Source organism: Chrysochloris asiatica, unplaced genomic scaffold (genome assembly GCF_000296735.1).
Source record: "Chrysochloris asiatica unplaced genomic scaffold, ChrAsi1.0 scaffold00227, whole genome shotgun sequence".
Classification (NCBI taxonomy): domain Eukaryota; kingdom Metazoa; phylum Chordata; class Mammalia; order Afrosoricida; family Chrysochloridae; genus Chrysochloris; species Chrysochloris asiatica.
In genome coordinates, this window is record NW_006408745.1 from 2,697,722 (window position 1) to 2,704,673 (window position 6,952).

The 6,952-nt window shown below is 36.7% G+C and overlaps 1 pseudogene; it reads right to left on the reverse strand.

Annotated features, from left to right (window-relative positions):
* Positions 1-2,590: 2,590 nt before the first annotated feature.
* LOC102834374 lies at positions 2,591-3,072 on the reverse strand (annotated as a pseudogene).
* Between the last annotated feature and the right edge of the window lie 3,880 nt (positions 3,073-6,952).

A 6,952-nucleotide genomic window follows, 5' to 3' on the forward strand; every position in this document is an offset into this window, starting at 1 on the left:
TACTTTATAAAATGTAATTGGGAATTTTCCATCCTTTTCCATGTCATGAAATAGTTTGAATACAATTTGTGTGAACTCTTCTCTGAATGCTTGGTAGAATTCACCAGTAAAGCATCTGGTCCTGGATTTTTGTTGTTGTTGGAAGTTATTTAATGACCTGATCAATTTTTTCTGCTGTTATACGTTTGTTCAAGTATTCTGCTTCATACTAGGTTGGTTTAGAGAGATTGTGTTTTTCTAAAAAATTGTCACTTTCTTCTAGATTTTCAGATTTGTTGGACTACAATTCTTCTTAGTATTCTGTTGCTATCTTTTTTATTACAGATTATTTTGTTGTGACGTCACCCATATATTTTATTATGAGTGTTATTTTCATCTTTTCTTTTGTGAGATTAGCCAATTTATTAATCCTTTCAAAGGATCACTGTCTTGTTTTGTTGATTCATTCTATTATTTTTCTGTTTTCTATTTCATTTATGTCTGCACTAATATGTGTTATCTCTCTCTTTTTTTTTTTTTTGGTGGCACTATGCTTACTTGTTTCTCTTTTCTAATTGTTGGAGATATTACATTAATTAATGCATCAATTTTGTTTCTTTCTTCTTTGAAGTACCTACAAATAATTGTAGTTACAGGTGTACAGATATTATTGATATAAATTGTGCATTTATTGATATAAATTGCCCTCAAAGCACTGATTTTGCTGAGTCCTGAAGATTCCAATATGTTATGTTTTCATTCTTACTTAATTCAAGTAATTTTTTCAATTTCGTCTTTTAATTGTTCTATTACCCAGTAGCTTTTAAGCAGGGTGTTATTTAAAATCCATATATTTGATTTTTTCCCCTTGATCTTCCAAATGTTGATTTCTAATTTTATAGCATTTGATCTGAAAAGATGCTGTATAGTATTTTGATATCTTAAATTTTACTGAGATTTGCTTTGTAAATGCCTAACTTATGGTCTATTTTGGAGAATGTTCCATGTGCACTGTGAAAATGTGTATTGCACTGTTTGGGTTGGGATCAAGTTGGTTGATTGTGTTATTAATTCTTCTGTGTCCTTGTTGCATTTCTTTCTAGTTGTTTTGTTCTTCCTTGAAAGAGATATATTATAATCTCCTATGATCATTGTGAAGTTATCTGTTTCTTCAATTTTTTTAGTTTGATTTGTGTATTTTGGGACTCTTCATTGGGTGCAAAGATATTTATTAAGTTTATGTCCTCTTGTTCAAATGACCTTTTAATTATGAAATAATGTCTTTCTTTGTCTCTTATGCTGACTTTTGCCTTAAAGTCTATTTCAGATGAAATTAATATAGCTTCTTCTGCTCATTTTTAATTGCAATTAGCATGAAATATTTTTTCCACCCTTTGATTTTTAATGTATGTTTGTCTTTGTGTGTAAGGTGTGTATTTTTGACAGCATACTGAAGGATCCAGTTTTCATATCCATTCTGCTACTCTCAGTTTCTTGCCTGGGGCATTTGATTCATTGATGTTCAGAGTAATTATTGATAGGGATGAATTGATTGCTGTCATTTTGCTGTGTTTTTTTTTTTATTGGTGCTGCTGGTTTCTTCTACATAAATTTCTGTGGTGAGTTCATTTTGTTTGTGCATTCTATTGTCAATTTCTTCATTGCTGTTGTTTTAATGTTTACTAAATCTTTATGATTTTCCTTTTTCTTGTTTTGTTGTGAAGGTGCATTAATTTTTTTTGCAGTTGCTCTGTAACTTATTAATTTCTTCCCCAGTTAAAAACAGTCTGTTTTATCTTGAAATGTACTTGACTTCTTTGCTTTTGGAAGCTCTGTAGCTACTCTTTTTCTTCTTTTTTCTTTGTAGTTTCTTTCATTATAAATTGATAAGCTTTCCCTCCTATTTTAAGTTCTGCAGGGTTGTTTTACTTTGAATACTTCTATAACTGGATTGAATTCTGGATGGTGTAGCTAGTATGTCAGTCTCAGGTTGCTGTGTGCTATTTTTGGTTTTCACTCCAGAGTCTCTTTGGTATTTTTGTTTTGCAAATTTGGTCTGGTTATTACAAATTCTTTTAGTTTCTATTTACCTGGAAATGTTCTAATTTCATAGTCATATTTTAGGGACTTTTGGTTGGATATATGATTTTTCAAAAACTTATTGTGAACTGAGTGAAGGTTTATAGACAAGATCATCAATTTTACATTCATACATTTTATTTCATCTCAGTGATTACAATCCCCTACATGCAACAACAGTTAATCCGGCTTCCTCCCTGTGGTTCCTTATTCTATTCCACTTACCTTCCCATCCCTTATCAACTTTGCCTTAGGTAAATGTTGCCTTTTTAATTTTGAATGACTGACCATTTCATGATGAGCATACCTTACTAGAGTTGTTGTCCCCCCTATATACCTATCTACTGCTTGGCTGAAAATTGGGCCACAAGATTGAGTTCCTTTCCATATCCGAAGGGTAGTTGAGGGCTACAGTTTCAGGTTCCAACAGTCTCTTTCTGACTAGCAAGCCCAGTCTTTTTTTAAAAAATAATTTTGAGTTTTGTTCCACATTTTCTCCCACTCTATCTGGGACCTTCTAAAGTGATCCATTTCAGAGCAGTTGGTAAGTGGTAGCTAAGCACCATTTGACATTCCGAAAAAAGACCCAGAATTGGGCACTGCTCACTTCTGACTGTGGGCACTCCAGTCCCAACACAGGTCGTTTAGGGTGCTCTTGGGGAGGAGGCAGCACAGGCCCCCTGATGCCCAACCAGCCCCAAACTACACTCACCTCCCTAAACGAGACCCCAGTCTGGGCCATGCCAAAGGGGCCTGAGTTCATGCCCAAGAAGAGCTTCCTTTGGGCCCTGGCTGTAATGAGTCACATTGCTTCGATGTGGCTCCAGCATAGTCCACAGGGTTGCAGATGATGCCCACAGGCTCTGAGAACTGCAGTTGGTTCAGCTCAGTATTGAGTTGAAGCTCCTCCATCAGGAAGCCATCAGCCAGACTATGAGAGCCCAGCTGGGGCTCCATCAGGGCACCTGCAGGCTCACTGAGGGGCCCCAACGGGAAAGCCTGGGGCAGGGTCATACTACTGTCACCTGGTCGGACTCCCTATACAGCTTCCAGTTCCTTTCCCCACCCCACCCCATCCTCAGGCACCAAAGCGAATCCTATTTTTTTTGCAGGTAACTTCTCATTTTTCCCAATCGGCTTTCAGGAGTCTTTTCTTATCTTTGATTTTGGACAATTTGATTATAATATTTCTTCATGATTTTGTTTTTGAGGTAGATCCTGTTTGGGGTTTATTCAGCTTCTTGACTGCTTATGATGTAAGTAAATTTTCTTTCAGTAGCTCTTCTGCTATCTTATCTGTGCTTTTCTTTGTTTTTTTCCTGCCCTGGAAAATTCTGATCACCTCCAAGTTATTCCTCTTCATGTTGTCCTACATGATCTAAGTCTTTCTTCAGATGTTTCATTACTTTTTCTGATTTCTATCCTAATCTAATTTACTAGTATTGAGAGATTTAACTTCAAGTTCACTAATTCTAGCTTCCATTGATTCAAGTCTATTCATTTGTGCTTTTAATATATTTTCCATTTCTGACATCTTAGTATTAATCTTTTGGATTTATATTTGCAGGTTTTGTATTATCTCCAATCTTTAAACTTTTGTTTGATTTTTTTTTTCTGTAGTGCTTTCCTGTATTCTTTCTTGTTTTCCTTGACCTTTCTGGCAATTATTTGGAAGCACCTAAATATCATTCTCTTGAATTCTTTTCAGTTAATTCCAATGTTTTTTTCCTCAAAAACATTTTCTAGCTCTGCCTCTTGCTCACTTGTTTGCACCACTCTGTCTTGTTTCATTGCATGAACAGAAATTATCTGCTGCTTTTGAGATATTGTAGTGGTATTGCATTTTTATTAAGTTGACGATTATATGTTGGTGCATTTTTTGGGCACTCCCTAACTGCATCTTAATGGGTGAGATGAGGGGATGAACTTGTGCACCATTCTCTGTTCATGCAGTTCAGTTTATGATGGATTTATCTGATGTTGGTTGTTGTCATTGATTCAGTGTATAGTAGCTGGTATTGGCTTTTGCCCAGTGGGTGGGGTTGCAGAGGGTACAGTTGTTGCTGGACTGTATGACTGTTGTTGCTATTTCCTGTTGGGTGAGGCAAGAAGAGAAATCACACACAGAAGAGAGAAGGAAAACAAAACAACAAACAAAACAACAGCTAAAAAAGAAAACAGTGAAGAGAAAAAAAGCAGGCAACAGCTAGAAAAAGAATGCACAAACCAAAGAGAAAATTTTTAAATATTAAAAAGAGAAAATAAAAAGAAAGAAAAAGATCTAAACACAATTAGGGAGAGGAATGAGTAAAATGGAAATAGACCAGAGGACAGTTAAAAACCAGAAGGATTTGAAAAAAGAAGAAAGAAACAGATGCAGTTAGGAAAGAGAAGCAGAACAACAACAAAAAAGAAAAAAATAAGGTGACATAGAAAAGTTAGAAAGCAAAAGATAGAAAGATGAGGTAGAAAGAATAAACAAATAAAAAGTTAAAGGTTAAAAAAAAAAATAATAAATTAACAAACAAGGTAGGGGCCAGATCCAGAGAAGAGAAAAACCTCAGATCTCCTGCCAGCCAAGGACTATCACGTCATGGGTGCGTATGGTATGGGATGAGATGGTAACACTCATTCTTAGATGGAGTTCCAGTAGGGATAGGTGTTGCCTGCTCTGGACACCCAATCAATAAATAGTTCTCATAGACTCCAAAACAGCTGGGTGAGAGGTCCCTCTAGTCCAGAGCTGACCAGAACTTGCTTTGCTGGTCTAGAACAGGCTACACTTCATTCCAGGTGTCAAGGCTGGTGCCACTAGCTCTCCACACAGTTTGATGCAACTTCGACAGCCCAGAGATCAAGAGCTTCCCTGGGAGTTTGCACAGGTTGGAGCTGGCCATACCAAATATAACAAGGGTTATGTGGAGTACAAGAAAAATAAATTCGCCCTTTTCTCCGTCAATAAGCGGTATGTTCTAATATGGATTTTAGAATTCTGCAAAGTCAATGATTTGTTTATTTTAAATACCTTCTTTAGACAGCATAAGAGACAACTATACACATGGACCTTGCCAGATGGAATATATAGAAATCAAATTGACTACAACTGCAGAAAGAGATGATAGAAAACTCCATATCATCAGTCAAAAAAAGGCAGGGAAGGATTGTGGTACAGACCATCAATTGCTCATATGCAAATTCAAACTGAAGCTGAAGAAAATGAAAACAAGTCCACAAGAACCAAAATATGACCTTGAGTATACACCACTTGAATTTAGAGATAATCTGAAGAACAGATTTGATACATTAAACACTGAAGACCGAAGACCAGAAGATTTGTGGGATGACATCAAGAACATCATATAGGAAGAAAGCAAAAGTCATTAAGAAGACAAGAAAGAAGGAAAAGGTCAAAATGGATGTCAGAAGAGGCACTGAAACTTGCTCTCCAATGTAGGGATGCTAAAGCAAATGGAAGAAATAAGGAGGTCCAAGAATTGAACAGAAAATTTCAAAGATCAACTTGAGAAGATAAAGCCAAATATTCCAACAAAATGTGCAAAGATCTGGAGTCAGAAAACCAAAAAGGAAGAACATGCTCAGCATTTCTCAAGCTGGGGGAAATGAAGAAGAAATTCAAGCCTCAACTTTCGTTATTGAAAGATTCTTTGGGCAAATTATTGAACGATGCAGAAAGCATCAAAAGATGATGGAGCAATACACAGAGTCACTGTACCAAAAGGACATGGTTGATGTTCAGCCTTTTCAAGAGGTACCATATGATCAAGAGCCAATGATACTCAGGGAGGAAGTCCAAGGTGCATTGAAGGAAATTCTTCTTGGCAAAGAACAAGGTACCAGAAATTGATGGAAAAAAGTTGATATATTTCAAGAAAGGGAGGCATCACAGGAGGCACTCACTCATCAGTGCCAGAAATTTGGAAGACAAATATCTGGCTGACTGATTAGAAGAGATCCATATTTGTGCCGATTCCAAGGTGACCCAATGGAATGTGGAAATGATCAGACAATCTCTTTGATATCCCATGTGAGTAAATCTTACTAAGGTAATACAGAAATGGCTGCAAGCATACATTGACAGAAAACTTCCAGAGGTTCAAGCTGGATTCAGAAGAGTCTGTGGAACAAGGGATATCATTGCTGATGTCCGATGGATTTTGACTAAATCAGAGAATATAAAAAAGATGTTTACCTGTGCTTTGTTGTCTGTGCAAAGGCTTTCGATTGTGCAGATCATGACAAGCTATGGACAACATTGTGAAGTATGAGTATTCCAGAACAGTTAATGGTGCTCATGAGGAATCTGCAAATAATACAAGAAACTGGGTTATATGAAGAAAAACGTGGCATCAGGATTGGAGGAAGACTCGTTAATAACCTGCGATATGCAGATGATAGAACCTTGCTTGCTGAAAGTGAAGGAGACTTAAAATATTTACTGGTGAAGATCAAAGAGCACAGCCTTCAGTATGGACTGCATCTCAATGTAAAAAAAAAACAAACAAAAACGCTCACCACTGGACCAATAAACAACTTTCTTATCAACAGAGAAAAGATTGAAGTTGTCAAGGACTTCATTCTTCTTCGATCAACTATCAGCACTTATGGACGCAGCAGTTAAAAAAATCAAATGACGTATTGCATTAGGCAAATCTGCTGCACAAGACCTTAAAACGTTGAAGAGCAAGATGTCAGCTTGAGGACTAAGGTGCACCTGACCCAAGCCATGGCATTTTCAATAACCTCATATATATGCAAAAGCTGGACAATGAATAAGGACAACTGTAGAAGAATTGATGCTTTTGAGTTATGGTGTTGGAGGAGAATATTGAAAGTGCCATGGGCTGCCAAAAGAACCAACAGATCTGTGTTGGAA